At 47.1% G+C, this 21815-nt stretch overlaps 1 protein-coding gene across 1 annotated transcript in view; it reads right to left on the bottom strand.

The window, feature by feature from the left end:
- The window catches only part of MVB12B (multivesicular body subunit 12B), a 465468-nt gene that overhangs the window by 207805 nt on the left and 235848 nt on the right, over positions 1-21815 (bottom strand). The window lies entirely within an intron of this gene.

Here is a 21815-nt window from a genome sequence, read left to right as displayed (position 1 = left end):
TCATTACACTGCAAAATGATACATTTTTTACAATTATATTGGTGGCACTATAGTGTCATGCAATTTAGAAACAGCTTTAGGGTAAAACAAAGTACAAGTTAAATTCGCATTTGCACCTTTAAAATAATCACAAACAATATTCGATGGAAAACCTCGGACACTGCATTTTCATAAGCTCGGGCTTATGAGGAGAGGGAGACGCTTAGGACAAAACAGACATATATTCAGTGCCTCTTGCTTAGTGTTTTGCTTCCTCATTATTGAAGGGAATTACTTTTATTTTTTTTTAAATTAAAACGTCATACAACTTTTTTGTTGTGTTGTGTTGTGTTGCGAGTCAAGAAAACACTGGATTGTGAATTGCCTGGAACCCAGAGACACACACAACACAGGAAGGCTTCTAAGCGCTGTTCATCAAAGGAAGGGTTGAAAGTAGGCTGCTGGGAAACTATATCAGGAATATCAAATTCTTCTACTCCCAAGTGCAGGTGGCTTTAGTCTTACATGCTGGAAGGAGGAGCGTCAACACATTCCAGATGTGTGGAGAGAGTGCAGCACAGGCCTACCACCAGCCGCCCATTGTCGATGGACAAGTCGCAATCGCAAAGCTCTTACAAGAGTATGAAGGACTAACACACTCCATACAAAACTGGCCCTCCTGCAGAAGGCCTCATGTATTTTGAGTGTACCTGAAACTTTTCAATGTGTACCAAGGAAGCCAAGAGAGGACTGAAGGAATCGGCTCCCCCTAAGCGGATCTTGCAATCAGATCTGTTTCTGCACACTGCAGCCTCTGTAACTGGGCTACAGGGCAATCCAAGATACAGCCTATTCTCCGTATCCTGTTGTGAGTGCACACTTTTAACTTGAACACTAACTCATTGCACGTACACCAACCATGGTAACAACTTCTGTTTGAACCATAGGTGGAAAAGTCTTGATTTCACCACTGCCACAGCCCATTATGCCTTTTCTGGCCCAAAGTAAACTGTGTTCCAAGATGGCACCCTTCTAGAATTGCAACATATTTCTAGGAAGCTGTCCCCTGTCCCACCTTACAGACAACCAGAATGGCGGACACAATCACAACAGCACTCTCACTTGTGGGATCACTTGGCTTCCGTAAAGGGATTGATGTATGTTCCCAGATATTTAAAACCATATTCCGTGCACCAGAGAGACCTCCTTACTTCCTTCAAAGGGTCACTGGGGATGAAAGCTGTCGCCACCTGGATGAAGAACAGCTGCCTGACACTTAACTCAGAAAATAAATAAGTCCTCATCCTTGGCACCACCCCCTCAACATGGAACGACTCCATGTGGCCCTCCACCCTTAGGAAAATCCCCCAAACCCGCCAGGCACTCACCAAAACTCGGCATCAAACTAGACTCGACGCTCACAATGAACCGCCAGATCAACGCGGTCTCCTCGACCTACTTCAACATCCACCGCATGCATGGATCCCAACCGAAACCAGAAAAACTGTCGCACATGCACTCATCAGCAACAGACTGGACTACGGCAACGCTCTCTATGCCGGAATCAACAAGGAACTCCTTCACAAACTCCAGACTGTAAAGAACGGCGCAGTCAGACTGATCCTCGACATCCCCTGTCGCAGCCATATCACCCATCACTTCTGCGATCTCCACTTGTTTCCAGTCGAAAGAAGAATAACCTTCAAACTCCTCACCCACACATACAAGGCCCTTCACAACACCGGACCTGCATAACTGAACAGCCTCCTCACCCTCCACACACTCAAAAGACACCTTCGATCAACCCAGCTCTCTCTGGCCTCCGTCCGGCATACCAGCAAGACTAGACTGGGAGGAAAGTTCTTCTCCTACCTCACAACCAAAGCTTGGAACACCCTCCCTTCCATATCCGGCAATCTCCCACACTGCCCCAGTTCAGGAAAGACCTCAAGGCCTGGCTTTTCGGATGACCCCAGCACTCAACTGAGCCACCCCTCCCCCCCCCAGCGCCTTGAGACCTTCACAGATGAGAAACTGCACTTTACCAACCCTGATTGATTGCCTTGATATTCCTATGTTAAGGATGCAAAGCCCTCACTTACATGCGGGGCAAGGTTGATTATTGGGTTTCTCCACTTTGGGCAAGCACGAAAGTGCTTATCCCAGTGGGATCCAATATGTGAGCTCTTCATGGCGATCTTTTTTTTTAAAGGGAGAGATATTCTCATAATTTCAAGAGAAGGGCTACTGATATTGGACCCTCAAACTGGAAAAGTAATTTATTGGAAATTAACTATCAAAATCAAAACGTTGTTAATGTTCCCTGCCATAAGGTCAAAAACAACCAAAGAACACCGAAGATTCCTACTCTCACTCGTGTCCTATAGTATAGTGTGGTCAACATGTTTCTGCCAAAACCTATTGCCCATAAAGTGGTATTCACCAGGACCCTACTTGCTCTCTAAAGCGACTTCATAGGAGGGAGAGCCCTGGAAGCCCTCAGTCTCCAACGGTCGTCATCAGGTTCTGCATATCCTAAATTGTGGAACTACTGCTCCCAAGCTATTACAGTCCCAGATCCCCAGTCTGCCTTTTTGGAGAAGGAAACACTGAAAAACCTCTGCCCAGATAGGGAAAAGGAGGAATGGTTTGCAGTCTTTGCCTGTACGGCCCACAGAAGTACTTGAAAGTATTTGCACTCTCGTAAAGAGAGCTATGGTTGGGGGCAAAGTGTGGTACCTCGAATCATGTTCTCTCCTCTCTTCAAGTCCCCTTTTCGCTGTAGTTCTGTAATATGGTGCAGACACTGGGTGAACTGCTTTCCCTCGTTTGTCTATGCATTATCCTTGCATAGACATAGTCTACTCACAGCTGCAGCCCATTCTGTAATAGCCCAAGGAACACTGCAAAAGGCACAAATTCTCCTCACCTGCCCCGATCATCGGAAGTACCTTTTATACGACGTCCCCAAGAGTTTAACAATTATTACTAAGAGCGGTCAAAGAAAATTTCAATAGAGAAATTCAACTTAAAAGTGTGAACAGATATCTCAGATTTTTCAAATTGTAGCTTTCAAATACTGATATTTTGTATATTCTTTAAGCCAAGGGTAATCAACAAACTTTAAGGGCCTGTGCCTGGAAAAGGGTCTACTTTATGCCTGTATCGGTCATACATGATTTACTATGAGGTAAGCACAGCCTTTTGTCTTTGAAATTATTTATTATTATTTTTATTATTATGAAGTTTTATATAGCGCTAGCCAGACCAAGAGGTACCAAGAGTTATAATTCATGGGCATTGTATGGATTGTATCTGAGAAGTGGCCCAAGGAAACCCCATTCAAATGTGACTCTCAACAAAATGGAACAATGCACCGGGCACCGCTACTGCAGCCACAAGACACTTATTGGTCACTGAGTGAGGGGGCAGGTGATCAGCATTTGCAATGTAAAGACGGTGCATGATGGACAGCTTCCCATGTGAGCCGCTGGTGTGGGAGGCAGGAGCATGCACTAGGTATCTGTCACAAAGTGACCCCAACCAATGTAAGCAGCTGGCATCGGAGGGGAGGGGCAGGCACTAGTTCAGTATCACATATCGACTCCATCTCATACCGACATGCAGTCACGATCTGGTGCTTTGTGAAAGCAAATGCACTCACCGAAGTCTGCTGTACCCTGCATGCCTACATCCTTGCATCCACAGCTCTTCGCACCGAAGTCTGCTGTACCCTGTATGCCTCCATCCTTGCATCCACAGCTCTTCGCACCGAAGTCTGCTGTACCCTGTATGCCTCCATCCTTGCATTCACAGCTCTTCGCACCAAAGTCTGCTGGCCCCTGCATGCCTCCATCCTTGCATTCACAGCTCTTTGCACCGAAGTCTGCTGGCCCCTGCATGCCTCTATCCTTGCATTCACAGCTCTTTGCACCAAAGTTTGCTGGCCCCTTCATGCCTCCATCCTTGCATTCACAGCTCTTCGCACCAAAGTTTGCTGGCCCCTGCATGCCTCCATCCTTGCAATCACAGCTCTTTGCACCGAAGTCTGCTGGCCCCTACATGCCTCCATCCTTGCATTCACAGCTCTTTGCACCGAAGTCTGCTGGCCCCTGCATGCCTCCATCCTTGCATTCACAGCTCTTCGCACCAAAGTCTGCTGGCCCCTGTATGCCTCCATCCTTGCATTCACAGCTCTTTGCACCGAAGTCTGCTGGCCCCTGCATGCCTCCATGCATGCATGCATTCATTCACAGCTCTTCACACCAAAGTCTACTGGCCCCTGCATGCCTCCATCCTTGCATTCACAGCTCTTCGCACCAAAGTCTGCTGGCCCCTGTATGCCTCCATCCTTGCATTCACAGTTCTTCGCACCAAAGTCTGCTGGCCCCTGTATGTCTCCATCCTTGCATTCACAGCTCTTCGCACCAAAGTCTGCTGTCTCCTGAATGTCTCCAACCATGCATTCACAGCTCTTCACACCAAAGTCTGCTGGCCCCTGTATGCCTCCATCCTTGCATTCACAGCTCTTTGCACCGAAGTCTGCTGGCCCCTGCATGCCTCCATGCATGCATGCATTCACAGCTCTTCCCAACGAAGTCTGCTATATCTTGCATGCCTTCATCCTTGCATTCATAGCTGCACGTATTGTAGTCTGTTGTCCCTTGCATTCCTCCATCCTTGCATTCACAGCACTTCACATCGAAGTCTGCTGTCCCCGGCATGCCTCCATTCTTGTATTCACAGCTCTTCGCACCAAAGTCTGCTGGCCCCTGCATGTCTCAAACCTTGCATCCACAGCTCTTCGCACCGAAGTCTGCTGGCCCCTGCATGCCTCCATCCTTGCATCCACAGCTCTTCGCACCGAAGTCTGCTGGCCCCAGCATGCCTCCATCCTTGCATTCACAGCAGCTTGCACTGAAGTCTACTGGCTCTTGCATGCCTCCATCCTTGCATACACAGCTCTTCGCACCAAAGTCTGCTGTCCTCGGCATGCCTCCATTCTTGTATTCAGAGCTCTTCGCACCAAAGTCTGCTGTCCCCTGCATGCCTCCATCCTTGCATTCACAGCTCTTCACAATAAAGTCTGCTGGCCCCTGCATGCCTCCATCCTTGCATTCACAGCTCTTCACAATAAAGTCTGCTGGCCCCTGCATGCCTCCATCCTTGCATTCACAGCTCTTCACACCAAAGTCTGCTGGCCCCTGCATGCCTCCATCCCTGCATTCACAGCTCTTCGCACCAAAGTCTGCTGGCCCCTGCATGCCTCCATCCTTGCATTCACGGCTCTTCGCACAAAAGTCTGCTGGCCCCTGCATGCCTCCATCCTTGCATTCACAGCTCTTCACACCAAAGTCTGCTGGCCCCTGCATGCCTCCATCCTTGCATTCACAGCTCTTCACACCAAAGTCTGCTGGCCCCTGCATGCCTCCATCCTCGCATTCACAGCTCTTCGCACCAAAGTCTGCTGTGTCTCCAACCATGCATTCACAGCTCTTCACACCAAAGTCTGCTGGCCCCTGCATGCCTCCATCCTTGCATTCACAGCTCTTCACACCAAAGTCTGCTGTCCCCGGCATGCCTCCATCCTTGCATTCACAGCTCTTCGCACCGAAGTCTGCTGGCCCCTGCATGCCTCCATGCATGCATGCATTCACAGCTCTTCCCAACGAAGTCTGCTATATCTTGCATGCCTTCATCCTTGCATTCATAGCTGCTCGCATTTCAGTCTGTTGTCCCTTGCATTCCTCCATCCTTGCATTCACAGCCCTTCACATCGAAGTCTGCTGTCCCCGGCATGCCTCCATTCTTGTATTCACAGCTCTTCGCACCAAAGTCTACTGGCCCATGCATGCCTCCAGCCATGCATTCACAGCTCTTCGCACCAAAGTCTGCTGGCCCCTGCATGTCTCACTCCTTGCATTCACAGCTCTTCGCACCAAAGTCTGATGTCTCCTGCATGCCTCCATCCTTGCATTCACAGCTCTTCACACCAAAGTCTGCTGGCCCCTGTATGCCTCCATCCTTGCATTCACAGCTCTTCGCACCAAAGTCTGCTGGCCCCTGCATGCCTCCATCCTTGCATTCACAGCTCTTCACACCAAAGTCTGCTGGCCCCTGTATGTCTCCAACCATGCATTCACAGCTCTTCACACCAAAGTCTGCTGGCCCCTGCATGCCTCCATCCTTGTATTCACAGCTCTTCGCACCAAAGTCTGCTGTCCCCTGCATGCCTCTATCCTTGCATTCACAGCTCTTCACACCAAAGTCTGCTGGCCCCTGCATGTCTCCAACCATGCATTCACAGCTCTTCACACCAAAGTCTGATGTCTCCTGCATGTCTCACTCGTTGCATTCACAGCTCTTCGCACCGAAGTCTGATGTCTCCTGCATGCCTCCATCCTTGCATTCAGTGCTCTTCGCACCGAAGTCTGCTGGCCCCTGCATGCCTCCATCCTTGCATCCACAGCTCTTCGCACCGAAGTCTGCTGGCCCCTGCATGCCTCCATCCTTGCATTCACAGCTCTTCACACCAAAGTCTGCTGGCCCCTGCATGTCTCCAACCATGCATTCACAGCTCTTCACACCAAAGTCTGATGTCTCCTGCATGCCTCCATCCTTGCATTCACAGCTCTTCGCACCGAAGTCTGATGTCTCCTGCATGCCTCCATCCTTGCATTCACAGCTCTTCACACCAAAGTCTGCTGGCCCCTGCATGCCTCCATCCTTGCATTCACAGCTCTTCGCACCAAAGTCTGCTGGCCCCTGCATGCCTCCATCCTTGCATTCACAGCTCTTCACACCAAAGTCTGATGTCTCCTGCATGCCTCCATCCTTGCATTCACAGCTCTTCGCACCGAAGTCTGCTGTCCCCGGCATGCCTCCATTCTTGAATTCACAGCTCTTCGCACCGAAGTCTGCTGTCCCCGGCAAGCCTCCATCCTTGCATTCAAAGCTCTTCGCACCAAAGTCTGCTGTCCCCGGCATGCCTCCATCCTTGCATTCACAGCTCTTCACCAAAGGTCTGCTGTCCCCGGCATGTCTCCAACCATGCATTCACAGCTCTTCGCACCGAAGTCTGCTGGCCCCTGCATGCCTCCATCCTTGCATTCACAGCTCTTCGCACCAAAGTCTGCTGTCTCCTGAATGTCTCCAACCATGCATTCACAGCTCTTCACACCAAAGTCTGATGTCTCCTGCATGTCTCCATCCTTGCATCCACAGCTCTTCGCACCAAAGTCTGCTGTCCCCTGCATGCCTCCATTCTTGTATTCACAGCTCTTCGCACCGAAGTCTACTGGCCCATGCATGCCTCCAGCCATGCATTCACAGCTCCTCGCACCGAAGTCTGCTGGCCCCTGCATGCCTCCATCCTTGCATTCACAGCTCTTCGCACCAAAGTCTGCTGGCCCCTGCATGCCTCCATCCTTGCATTCACAGCTCCTCGCACCGAAGTCTGCTGGCCCCTGCATGCCTCCATCCTTGCATTCACAGCTCTTCACACCAAAGTCTGATGTCTCCTGCATGCCTCCATCCTTGCATTCACAGCTCTTCGCACCGAAGTCTGCTGTCCCCTGCATGCCTCCATCCTTGCATTCACAGCTCTTCACACCAAAGTCTGCTGGCCCCTGCATGCCTCCATCCTTGCATTCACAGCTCTTAACATCGAAGTCTGCTGTCCCCGGCAAGCCTTCATTCTTGTATTCACAGCTCTTCGCACCGAAGTCTACTGGCCCATGCATGCCTCCAGCCATGCATTCACAGCTCCTCGCACCGAAGTCTGCTGGCCCCTGCATGCCTCCATGCATGCATGCATTCACAGCTCTTCCCAACGAAGTCTGCTATATCTTGCATGCCTTCATCCTTGCATTCATAGCTGCTCGCATTGCAGTCTGTTGTCCCTTGCATTCCTCCATCCTTGCATTCACAGCGCTTCACATCGAAGTCTGCTGTTCCCGGCAAGCCTCCATTCTTGTGTTCACAGCTCTTTGCACCGAAGTCTACTGGCCCATGCATGCCTCCAGCCATGCATTCACAGCTCCTCGCACCGAAGTCTGCTGGCCCCTGCATGCCTCCATGCATGCATGCATTCACAGCTCTTCCCAACGAAGTCTGCTATATCTTGCATGCCTTCATCCTTGCATTCATAGCTGCTCGCATTGCAGTCTGTTGTCCCTTGCATTCCTCCATCCTTGCATTCACAGCGCTTCACATCGATGCCTGCTGTCCCCGGCAAGCCTCCATTCTTGTATTCACAGCTCTTCGCACCGAAGTCTACTGGCCCATGCATGCCTCCAGCCATGCATTCACAGCTCCTCGCACCGAAGTCTGCTGGCCCCTGCATGCCTCCATGCATGCATGCATTCACAGCTCTTCCCAACGAAGTCTGCTATATCTTGCATGCCTTCATCCTTGCATTCATAGCTGCTCGCATTGCAGTCTGTTGTCCCTTGCATTCCTCCATCCTTGCATTCACAGCGCTTCACATCGAAGTCTGCTGTCCCCGGCATGCCTCCATCCTTGCATTCACAGCTCTTCGCACCAAAGTCTGCTGGTCCCTGTGTGCCTCCATTCTTGTATTCACAGCTCTTCGCAGCGAAGTCTACTGGCCCATGCATGCCTCCAGCCATGCATTCACAGCTCCTCGCACCAAAGTCTGCTGGCCCCTGCATGCCTCCATGCATGCATGCATTCACAGCTCTTCCCAACGAAGTCTGTTATATCTTGCATGCCTTCATCTTGCATTCTTAGCTGCTCGCATTGCAGTCTGTTGTCCCTTGCATTCCTCCATCCTTGCATTCACAGCGCTTCACATCGAAGTCTGCTGTCCCCGGCAAGCCTCCATTCTTGTATTCACAGCTCTTCGCACCGAAGTCTACTGGCCCATGCATGCCTCCAGCCATGCATTCACAGCTCCTCGCACCAAAGTCTGCTGGCCCCTGCATGCCTCCATGCATGCATGCATTCACAGCTCTTCCCAACGAAGTCTGCTATATCTTGCATGCCTTCATCCTTGCATTCATAGCTGCTCGCATTGCAGTCTGTTGTCCCTTGCATTCCTCCATCCTTGCATTCACAGCGCTTCACATCGAAGTCTCCTGTCCCCGGCAAGCCTCCATTCTTGTATTCACAGCTCTTCGCACCGAAGTCTACTGGCCCATGCATGCCTCCAGCCATGCATTCACAGCTCCTCGCACCGAAGTCTGCTGGCCCCCGCATGCCTCCATGCATGCATGCATTCACAGCTCTTCCCATCGAAGTCTGCTATATCTTGCATGCCTTCATCCTTGCATTCATAGCTGCTCGCATTGCAGTCTCTTGTCCCTTGCATTCCTCCATCCTTGCATTCACAGCGCTTCACATCGAAGTCTGCTGTCCCCGGCAAGCCTCCATTCTTGTATTCACAGCTCTTCGCACCGAAGTCTACTGGCCCATGCATGCCTCCAGCCATGCATTCACAGCTCCTCGCACCGAAGTCTGCTGGCCCCTGCATGCCTCCATGCATGCATGCATTCACAGCTCTTCCCAACGAAGTCTGCTATATCTTGCATGCCTTCATCCTTGCATTCATAGCTGCTCGCATTGCAGTCTGTTGTCCCTTGCATTCCTCCATCCTTGCATTCACAGCGCTTCACATCGAAGTCTGCTGTCCCCGGCAAGCCTCCATTCTTGTATTCACAGCTCTTCGCACCAAAGTCTACTGGCCCATGCATGCCTCCAGCCATGCATTCACAGCTCCTCGCACCGAAGTCTGCTGGCCCATGCATGCCTCCAGCCATGCATTCACAGCTCCTCGTACCTAAGTCTGCTGGCCCCTGCATGCCTCCATGCATGCATGCATTCACAGCTCTTCCCAACGAAGTCTGCTGTCCCCGGCATGCCTCCATTCTTGTATTCACAACGCTTCACATCGAAGTCTGCTGTCCCCGGCATGCCTCCATTCTTGTATTCACAGCTCTTCACATCGAAGTCTGCTGTCCCCGGCATGCCTCCATTCTTGTATTCACAGCTCTTCGCACCAAAGTCTGCTGGCCCCTGCATGTCTCCATGCATGCGTTCACAGCTCTTCCCAATGAAGTCTGCCATTCGAGAGCTTGGTGCAAATGGATTTCCAGTGGATTATTTTAGGTCTATTACTACTGTTTTGTGGCCTGGGCCTGAAGCAAAGAGCGCAGGAGCACATTGCCTCCCAGGCTGCGAGGTTGTGGATCACACTCGGACATCACTCAATCAATCAGGATTCTTATAGAGCACGGTTAATCACTCGTTAGGGTTGCAGGTCCCTGGGGGGGCAGGGGGGCTGGGGGTGTCTGCAGTTCAGTCGACGAGCCAGGTCTCGAGGTCCTTCCATAACTGCGGCAGTGAGGGTGATTGCCTGAGATGTAGAGGAAGCGAGATCAACGATCTCTTTTACACTCTAGGAGGCCACATTAGTTCCTATTTTTGTTGTTGTAATAAGCATCCTCTTTTGAGAGGAAAACGAAACATTTTGAGGGTAATTATCATTCTATTACTTATGGGCTTCGGAAAAAGTCAGCACCTTTATCCGAGGAGCAGGAGTGTGACGTGCAGAGGAGTCTACGAAGACCTCTGGACCATAAAACGGCGACTAACTGCACTGAGAACACAACTCACCACAAATACTAGTGAAAGTGCCACTGGGTTCACTCTCAGCTTCACCATTACCAGGAGCTCTGGGCCTTCATCGGATTGCGCTACCCTACAGCCAGATCCAGCATCCTCCCTACGAAGGTTTGCCGCTAAGTAGCATCTCCCTTTACTCGCTACAACCTCTTCCTCTATCCCTATCCCCCACTGCTCTCTGCCTCTTGGCCGACACTCCACACCCCTCTCTTCACCTCCGATCTTGTACTGCACCGCCCTTCCAAGCGCACCCCTTCACCATTCCTCCCAATATTCCATGACACACAATTTGTTCAAAAACCTCTGCAACAGGTCGATCAGGGACTAACCCTAGGTTTGAAAATTTACTCCACTATAATTACTCTTCGGAGCACCACGAAAGGAGATGCATCAAATGTCGCCTCTACGCACACATTTGTCTGCAGTAAATGAACACAAATTTACCAATTTAACTCTCTACTGAATCTACCATCTCGGAGCTGTAGGCCAGGCCATTCCACCAGCACACATGGAAGGAAAAACAAGCTGGCATTTGGTAGGGGAAAAAAAACAGAGAAATTATAATTACAAACTCCCAAAGTTCCTAAAGACATATCTTGAAAGAGTGAGCAGGACTGCAGCATCTGGCAAATCAATTACTACTTTAGAAATTTAAACAGCAACATGGCAAGTGCATTGCAAAAATAATCAAGAACAACGGGTTGGTGCAGATTACAGCGGCCGCTGGAGTTTTGAACACAATTAATCATCATTCCGGGCAATGGGAAGCCATATTGACACTCATTCTTAATTTGAATATTTAATCAGGGTGAAGCTCTTCATCAAATTATTGTAGAACTGGGAGGAACGCCTGGAAGGTTTAGACAATTATCAGTTCAACAACTGTTCACCTGAAAAACCAAAGTGCTCCCACCCCATGAGTGGAAAACACTGTTGTTTATGCATCCCATGGACCAGAATCGAGGCTGCCTCGCAGCTTCTTCAATTAAGTTTAAGACAATCACCGAGTTCTTCTTTGCAGGCAGGAAAACACTTCCAAAGAATTAGTTTGAGGCACTTATTGCATATGTTATAAACTACTCGCCTTCCAGAACAAAAGTATTATAAACTGATGTTGCAAAAACTATTATACACATGGAAAATGGGCGCACCTTGGAAGAATACTGCATCAAGGGGAAAATAAATATAATCTTGCTGTAAACCTGTCAGTGCAAAAGGCCACTGGAAAAAACAGTTTATCTGCACAGGTGATCTGTTTCAACTCTTTGCTACTAGTTCAAGGGACTTGGCTACACTTAACATGTCTAAACTTCACGCTGCAACCTCAAATAAACATAGCATCCGCCAGGGCCCTGTGGGTCCTATGACCTCATTGCATACCCATTGTATACCTTACAACACTGCACTTAGCTGGGGTGATGTTTCCAGGGGGCGGGGGTGGCCTGGCAAGCGGCTGCAATGCACAGCAAGCAAAGTAGAATGTGGAACTTTAAAAAGCTGATTTCTTTATGTAGATCTTAGAGTATGTTTACAACCAGGTGCCCGCTGACACTTGCTTCCAAAACGCTTTTAAGATCAAGAGCCACACTGTGAAGCAGCCACATGGGATGCAAGCAATACATGACAATAGAACACTAGCACAGCGCTCCGAGGCCACGCTAATGAAAGAATGAGCGCTACAAAAACATATGTAACATAACAAAACATAGTGATGAAAATATTCAGAGCACAGTAAACAGGATTACATGGAGAGAAGATTGGTGTCTAACTACTGCCTTATTGGGCCTCCCCACAACATGTGTTCTGCACATCAAGCACACTCGAAAATGGGCACAGCTTTCCCTGCATGCACTGTATCCAGAACTCCTTGCCCCACAATATGTGATCCCATTTTAGTTCCGGCTTAACAGCAGAGTTGTTGACAGAATGTGTGTGATGAACAGTAAAGGAGATTTAAGAAGCACTAATGAGACAGGAGCGTTGACTCCACCAGCGTGATAACCTTCCTTATAACTGCATTTGATTGGGCAGAAGTGATCAGCGTCAGCGCCAAAAGAGTTCCACAACATATTATGCCTCAACGAAACCTTACACTCACTGCAGTAGGCCTGAGATTGTTATAGTGACAAGTCAATAAGGTCATATGGCACATGTCTGATGTTTAGTTATCGAATGTTCCAAAAAAAACAATAAGGCCTGAAACATGTATTGTGAAAAGCATATGTTAAAGTTGATTGGCTCTCAAGGGTAGATTATTTCTCTGCAAAAAAAGCTTTCAGAGAGGTATTTTGTTACAGTCAGTCTCACAGATTCCCACAGTAGGCAGGTACTGGTGTGGGTTGTCCCACTGAATGGTGGCAAACCTCACAGGCCCTCTTAGGAGGAGATGTATGTTATTTTGAGAAATCTAATTGTGGACATATCTGTAATTTATGAATGTATGCCTAGTGGCTGCATGGTGGGAAACCTTTTGTTCAATGAGTTATGTTGACAAGCCAATGATAAAGGCTGCTTGATTCACAGGAAAAATGTAAGTTGGGCCTCATCCGTTTCTTCTGAAAAGGTACGACCAAGGCAGTAGACCCGACTTATTTATTGTAAAAACCTATAATAAAGCTTTAAGATTGGATTATTATTAAGCAGCGTTAAAGCCAGAAGCAGGTATTTTTATATACTGAAGCTCAGATAATACCATAGTAGGCAGGTGCTTTGTTGCTACTATCCACTCCATCAAACCCTAGGCGGCAGTAAACCTGAAGTCAGAAACCCAGTGTATGTAAACTGTTTTGCTGATTAAAATTCTGCAGAGATTTGTCATTTTAGTACTGTGTGTCTGATGTCTGCCTTGAGGGGTACTTTATGTTCAATATAGCTGGCTTACGCTGGTTATAGTGGCTAGAGATATTTTAAGGCCTGAGCACAGCGGGCAATTTCCAAAGGCCCCACCATCCAAACGCCCCCTCCATCTCCCTCAGGGAAAATTAGCTTTCTCCTCTCTTTCAACTCAGTCTATTCTATTTCTCTATCTAAACGTCTCTTCCTCTCAACCTACCCCATTCTCTTAGTCTTTGACACTCCACCCCCCGTCATCTATGAGATTTTAAGAGCCCCAATGAAGAACTATTCCAACTGTTTTTGTGCGACCCTGTTAAAGTTTAACATGTTATATAGAACTCTGACATCATGCAGGCTTGAATTAGTATGGAATGAGTAAAAACACATTCAATTATTTTCCATACCAGGACCCTCAAAATATGTCTTGCCTGTGGCCCCTAAAAGCCTTAAGACTACACTGGTGGTGGAAAGCACACGAGAAAGCCAACAGGCAGGATTAGTTATTGGGAACAGTTACGTCAAATAGCCTCCCATAGCTCTGATCTGATCTGTTTATCATGAAACTTTATGACTAATTAATTTGAAAAACAGATTTTAAAACAGATCAGCATTAAGTGTGGATTATAATTCCCCTGTACCAAAAGCTGTACCCCGCTATTTTGCTCCATTGAACCTCACACAACACAGTCACAGGCAGGGGATTTAATGTTGGCTACCCCTTCCGACAAACCGTGAGGGTAAAAGATGGGCACGGTGCTAATGCCTGATAAACCGCCTAAGAAGGGGTCGTATATTGCTTTGCAGCTGCAATTTTGTACATATTTGTAATTTTATGCTAGAGGTTGAAGAGAGTTTAATTAACCTCTACTGATTTTTAATATTATCTAAATTATTATGTAGAATTAAGGGAGGTGGGGCTTAAACTGAAATCTCCAGAAAGAACCAAGCTTTTCAATTTCGAGTTGCTAATTAACTGAATGAGTCCGATGATTCTCGGAATTATATTTGTGCATAATTGTCTCAAGTAAGTGAGAAAGAAGAATGGAGATCCCATTGCTGCCATCTCGGGAACATTATGGATAGCCTTCTTAATGGTGAAATGAATCAATGAAGCTTGCTTCTCACAGGCGCTCCTCAGAGCGGGAGACTTTATCTTGGAGAACAGAACCTGCCTTTTATGGATGATCTGCAATAAAAGAAGCCACTTACCCCTCTGCCCTGCTCCCATCCACATGGACCGCTGTGGACACTGCACTTCCTTTGACACAAGGCAGACACAATTGCAAAATATGTAAAATAAGTTCATTGAGGCGGAAGGCTCCAGTTCACTTCAAGTTCCCTTTCCGGGTGAGGCTCTTCCTTCGTGACTTGAAATGTGGCTTCTGCGGTCCAGGGCTGTGTTTGAAATCAGAAAAACATCTACAAGCATTCCGAAGCAGTCCACCTTCTTAGCTTCCCACTATGTAGTATTTGAAGATCTTACAGACGTTATAAATGATAGTGACTCAGACGATTGCAATAGTTCTTATTAGAAGTTTTACCCATGAGTTGGGACACTTCAGTAGAAGCTCAGGCCGCACTCCATGGAGATGTAGTCGGGGCTTTAAGTGGGCCGGGTCTCACCGGTGCTGAGCACCAGCAGTTTTTTAACGTGGGGCTCGAAACGGGTCTCTATCGAGCTCTGTTTTGTGCCCTGGCACAGGCGGTCCGTTTTTTTTGTCCGACTGCAGTGACCGCAGGCACATCGATGAGTGCGTGCTCACACTGCTTACTTCTCACTAGTGGAGAAGTTACGGCATGACGTCATGCCGGGTGACCCTTGTAGGGGAAGAGAAATCCTTGACAGAGTCATATTCTCTCTGGATTTCCCTTCTCTTTTTGAAACTCAGAAGCAGCAACATTGTCGTGGTGTCTCCAGGGCTTTAAGTGGAAGCTTTTTCAATATCATATACAAGCCATAGTTGCTGCTTATTTCTCTTATGCAACTAACAACCACTGACAAAGCCAATAGTCCTGACTTGTTGTAGGTATGATGTTACTAGTTGTATCATATATCTGGATGCAATGACAGAAACTGCAAAATACAAGTTGGGCGGCGCACTAAGCTAAGCACAGATTTTTAGCTGATGTGTTTTAAGCCACGCCTATCACATTAGCCACGCCCCTTTGCGAGACCCATCCCCCGTTTTTTCATCCCACTTAAAGCCCTGGATGTAGTGTACGGTCACACCCACCCTCTGTCACAGCCAGGCAGAGCCTAGCTTTGGACAGAACTGCCCTCAAGGTAGCTGCGCCTTATGAAATTGTGGACAGAAGATCTTGAGGAAGGCGTGCAGCATCAAGCAATGGGTGCCCGTCTCATGAGAGCTCATCCACACTGTGAGGAACCCCAATACACATGTGATGAAGTAACTGGCAAATTACAACACGTGATGATATAACGACTAACCGATGAGCTACAGCAGAGAATGAGGGTTTGCGTCAGTCTGGATAAGATACTCTTCAATCCTGAGATCATAATATGCGGCTGGGATGGGTGGAGGAGAAACAGCACCAACAACATATTTTATTGTGAACGGAGAGGCACAGAGGAGTGGAAGTAAATATGAGGACAGCAAGAAACTGGGTTGGGGAGTCATGCACAGTGATGACGCGCCACCTTGCAGCCACTTCGGATTGATTAGAGATAGTGTAATGTTTCAATAAAATAATGAGAGAATTCAAAAGAAGCCCCTGATTGATGCAATCAATTAACAAGAGAAAGCAAGGATACACCTAAAGAGCACTTTACTCTGTATATCAATAGTAGGCAGGCAAACAAGCACTGGCGAAGAGCTTAAAGGCTTGTGTCTGCTATAACTTGTATACCTTTAGATTTCAAGAAACCTTCCAGTACTCTGTGTATTAATCTGGGACAAATAAACATGGTAACCCCTTGTGACATCAATCTCATTAGGTTGCCTTTGTTGGATCCTTCAGTTGGGTTTTGAGAATAATAAGATATGTGGCATGCCCTTTTGTTTCTTCGCCACACTGCCCAGGGTTTTATTTTTCTATCGTTTCCGTTCAATTACCTGATGGCCTTCAGGTCAGCCTCTATAACTCGTCAACTCTCGTCTCATGGCCCATCCTAATATTAGGCCCCCACCGGCCCCCTCCAAGCCGGGATATCCATATGTGGATTGAGGTCTACTTGCTTTCTCTTTGTGGCTCATTGTGATGGTAGGTGGCAGGGCGGATGCCAACTGACCAGGACAGACACCATGATTCACTGGGCCACCAGTGGCTGCTGCCTGCTGTGTTTTGAAGCTCCGCTGTCTGTGGTAGCGGCTGGCCAGTGGAGGGCTTGTGGAGAACGAAACTGTGACTGCAGTCACTCCAGGTGTCTGTGTCCCGAAGTCCTTTCATGGGATATTTATTTGTGGTGTCCAATAAAGTAAGTGCAGCTCAAGAAGATGGCAAAAGGGTGATGACCTATCGCCCAGTCGCGAGGATCTGTCCTATCTTTCGGACAAATTCATTTTGTTAGGCATAGGGAGATTAAGTGATTTGCCCAGAATCACAGGGTGTTGAACCTCCCTGCAGCGACTCAAAGTTCCCCAGCTTTGAGGTCGACCACTCTAGCCGTTAAGCCACCTCCTACCCCCCATTTCATTTGCCTGGGATGCCTGCAAGCTCACAGGACACCCTGGGGTTCTCCAACAGGAACTGGATTACTAGTGAGCACATATGTGTAGCACACACAACACAAACACTTCCCCCATAGACTCAAAGCAAAGACAACATACTTCCCACCACACACCCACATGGTGAAGAAGGCTATCCATGTGTAGGAGCGCTTAAGCATCCCACATTACAGTAGTTCGCTCTACACAAATGCTACCATACAATACCCTATCACACATGCAAATAATGTTGTTTCTGCAGCTCTACATCCTCAGATTACATACTGTCCCTAAAAGCCTATTTGCACTATATTCCTGAAACCCTCCAAGAAAACTTTATCTTCATTTAAAACCATTATCAAATAGTTGCTCCTTACCCTCCATCCTCTTCATGCCTCCTACAGAGTATTTGTATATTCGTTTTTATATATAAAGGGCCATTTATGACAATGTCAGTCTTTCAAAGATACAGGACATGGAAGACATTGAGATATTGCAATTAGGTCAGATTCGCAATGTGCTTATGTGTACGTGCCAGAATAAAAATGTAGATATGCCGCACACCCTACGTACCCAGCAATTTTATTGACCTCAAAGATAAAATGACGAGCAGGAACAAGCAGCAGTTGAACCTTCGCTCTTAGGCAATCGTACCTCAGAATTTGTTGTAATGCTGGGATACTGGACACAGACTGTACACTGAAGGCACGTAGGGCGACTACGCAGGATATGTTATTCGTAATTTGTATAGCGCACGGGCACCCAGAGGTTTCATGGCGCTACTGATCCTTACAGAGAGGCACTGACTTTTAATATGAGTAGTGTTTACATGACTTCATCCACGTACTTGCTGGTGAAACAAGATCAGCTGCCAGTAGCCACCAATAACTGTGTCAGCATGTGCTGGGCACACGAAAGACGGATGGCCACCAACACCTGTAAGCTTTCAGACCGACGAGCACCGATAGGGAGCTACACGCACCCTCAACGTGTATGCATGGTGATTTTTTTACTCTCAAAACACAGCTGTTTAATGCATAGAGTCAATATGGTCTTCCAATCAGCCCTCTTTCCTCATGCTTGCTAGCTATGCCACCATCTTTAAATATGCATTGGCAGAGCCAATCTCGCTCAGTCTCGCCCAGCATTGGCTGCGTCACAGTGCTTTTTTCCTAACTTTTAGCCATGCTGCACAGCAAAAAACAACGCAGCTGTACAACATGGATTAAAGCCAATAGGTCTCCCATAGGCGAGACCTATTGACTTTGCCAAGGCTTGTTTACGCTGGGAAAGAAGGGGAGACAGTAGCAAAAGCCCCAATCGGCTAATGGGAAGTTGAGAGGAGGAGGCAAGTTCATTGTCAAGTGGATAAAAAAGCGGCCTCCGAGCCACCCAAACTTTCTGAGTTTTAGCAGAGAGAAGTGGCATATTAAATAAAACTGCATACTATGCGAGCCTTTGGCCGGTTGTCACATATTTTTGAAGCTTTTTCTGCTGTTAAGATTGAACAAAGAGGCCTTAACTGTAACAAAGCTGTGGTCGACGTGTGTCATCTAGGCCTACTTTCTCAGAAGTTTCCTGTTAAAGAAGCAAAAGGGAAGAAAGAAAAAAAACTGTTCGCTAGGAAAACTATAATAAGGGAGGGGAGGGCCAGGATTGGGGCTCTATTTTCAACCAAGAGGTGGCTTACTGGGCGAAAAGGAGCACGAAACAGAGTCACAGTAATTTAAGACAAAAAGTGCAGGTTGATGTCATGGCATCTTATCAATTACACTGCTGCAAAAGAGTGTGACGTAGTACAAGCTTTTAAACAAATATTTGTGGGTTGCATAACCTGGTATAACCAAGGTACGTTGATGTATTCGAAACACTGAATTGTTGCCTTTCCGGATTCCATCACAACGCCCTCAAACAAGATATTTTGTCATGTGATAAACCATTTGCACTTGTCAAGATTTGTAGCACTGCAGATCCTCTGTGCAGTCCTTGCAATTTATATTGACAAATATTTATGTCTCGGTGGATTGAACGCAATCTGTTAGTATTATTTGTTTTTTTAAACGAGTAATGTCTTAAAAGCAATGCAAACAGATTTAAGGTATGAAAGCAGACCGTGGCAGGCTAATTTAACTGTTGGACATTAATGCAACATTCAGTTATTCCACTGTATACTGCTCCTTTTAACTCAGCCAAATTAGAATACATTTTATATTGACTTTTTTGACATTTGTTTTATCTGCCAAGTAAAACCAAACTGGTCCAATTTCCTTGCAGCCACTGTGAGCCGTAAAGTGTACAAAGAGGTTGTAAAATAGCCCAGGCCTTGTAAACCGTTCTTCACAGACGGTCAGTGATGCTCTGAGCTTTAATTCTGGATGTGTTTTAAACTGGGATATGGATCTATACCATCGCTATACTTTGCCATAAAACGGCCCTCAAGATTTAGCAAAAGCAACAACAAGCACGGCAATTCATCACCAACATCTTTGCCGTAATCACAGAAATGAGCCTTCATCTTTCGACAAACGGGTATTAACGTGGCACCCATTGCTGTTTCTTTTCTTTCACCTCCATTTGTTTTTATGACCTGCGGTCTCCACGCACAGCCATAACATTTAAGAGTTGTTTTTTTTTTTCCAATCAATTACGCAACTGAGGGTTTTACACAAAGAAATCACTGCTGGCATTACACCGGCTGCCAACATTCGACATGCCAAATAAGCAGAAACATGTTGAGGGAATTGTGTTGCAGGTACAGGCTAAACATTATTTTGACAATGCCACAACAAGCATGCAGCACTTCAGGTCTACAGGTAACCAGATGTAGGAGAATCACAAGCAGCAAGTGAGAGGAAAATGAAATAATGCAGCTGATAAATGTATCGCAGCTGTAAGAATGTGAATAACTCTTACTGAGATATTGCAGTTTGGGGCCCGAGACAGATATACACATCAACTGCACACCAAATGGAATACTGCCAGCTTTTCTTAAACCACCCACTACTATTGCTGGCTTTCTACTGACCGCAAGAGGTAAGAGTAATATCAAGGCACACTCAGCCCACACACCCCAGATCTTGTCACATCCATGACTAGCATGGATTAGCTGCACGTTCCAGTAAAGCATAGCTGCACAAGAACACTAAGTTCTAACCTCAGAAGTTTTTGCCATCATTCTTGTCTAGCTATGGCTTTTGGCAGGCAGGGGAAGGTGGGATGCCTTTTCTTATTGCCTCCTCAGAGTACCCAAACAGTTACTCCTTCTGAATCAGTAAATATCATTGTGTTTGGGAGCTGGCACTACTATGGAGAGCTTCAGTGCCAGCCACTACGCTTTGATGCCTCTCATGGACAGTAAATTGCAAGTTCTTAGCGATGGCTCAGCTCGTGATTTCGATAACCCGCTGTTTCCAGCCCTGGTCGCCCACAATCAATACAGAAGGGACTGAGGTACATGGTAATAGCCCTGTACAAAGAAAACTTTTAAAAAAAACAAATGAATGAATAAATATATACTCAAGAGAGCTCCTTCTTCAGGGTATCTATCTCTTTGACAGTGTAGAACGGTCGCCACTGGAAAGAAGGGAAATACATTAAGATCAGATTCGCACATCTATCCTTTATTGCAGTATTATACTTCTACGTGTACCTGGATAAATTTAACTACACCTAACTCACTCTGCACCTATTGCACCTATCTCACCCTGCTCATTAGCGTCACCTGATGCATTAACTTGCAGTCGGTATATGTTTTTTGCTACAATATTTCAGCAGTATTATACACATAGCTGACTGCATATATATATATATATATATATATATATATATATATATATATATATATAGTTATATATAGTTATATATCTATGTATGCTGCTCCCATCTCCTTTTATGCCTATAGTGCACCTAGTTGCCAACACATATTTAGCTCTCTCACTAGTGCCACTTCTGTCCCTGTAACATATGGTCTGCAGTTATCTCCTGTGACCTATGTAACATATTGTCTCACTGGTGCCCTTTCTGACCCCTGTAACATATGGTCTGCAGTTATCTCTTCTGACCTAGGTAACATACTGTCTACAGGCATTTGTAACATTTTGTCTGCATCTATCTGCGATCCAGCACATCTCCTCTGCTCAATCTCCCACACCCACCTTTCACCTTCCTAACATGGATCACTGCGGCAAGCACACATTTAAAATAATCTACCCACCCGCACTCACAAAAAAAGCCGCTAAACGCTTTAAACACAACCTCCTGAGGTCCCACCCTGAAAGACCCTTTGCTGACACCTACTTCTCTCCGGTAAATGGATCCCTGAACACCGATATAATCTTCCACACCGCACGCAGAGCTCAATGGAGAAAAACCTTCCAGGCCTTACTCAACGTCTCCACCATCAGGAAATCCGCTCATGGACTATCACTCTCCATCGCTCCATCCAAACGCTTCCCTGGCAGTACAGCCATTACTATTTACAATAACGAGATTGTTCTAATTCAAGCCACAGACAGGAACCTGGAACTACTCGACAACCTGTTCCCCACTTTCAAAGAGCACCTCTCCAATCGGCGGCCCTCCACACATACCCCAATCCAACTGAACCAGAACTCCTCACTTCCAACTAACGTCTCAGAACGACCCACCGCCTCTGACCCTCACAACTCCCAACCCCGCCACTCCCTAAACCTG

This window comes from Lissotriton vulgaris, chromosome 5, assembly GCF_964263255.1.
Source record: "Lissotriton vulgaris chromosome 5, aLisVul1.2, whole genome shotgun sequence".
NCBI classification, from domain to species: domain Eukaryota; kingdom Metazoa; phylum Chordata; class Amphibia; order Caudata; family Salamandridae; genus Lissotriton; species Lissotriton vulgaris.
This window is presented reverse-complemented; position numbering and strand designations above follow the sequence as displayed.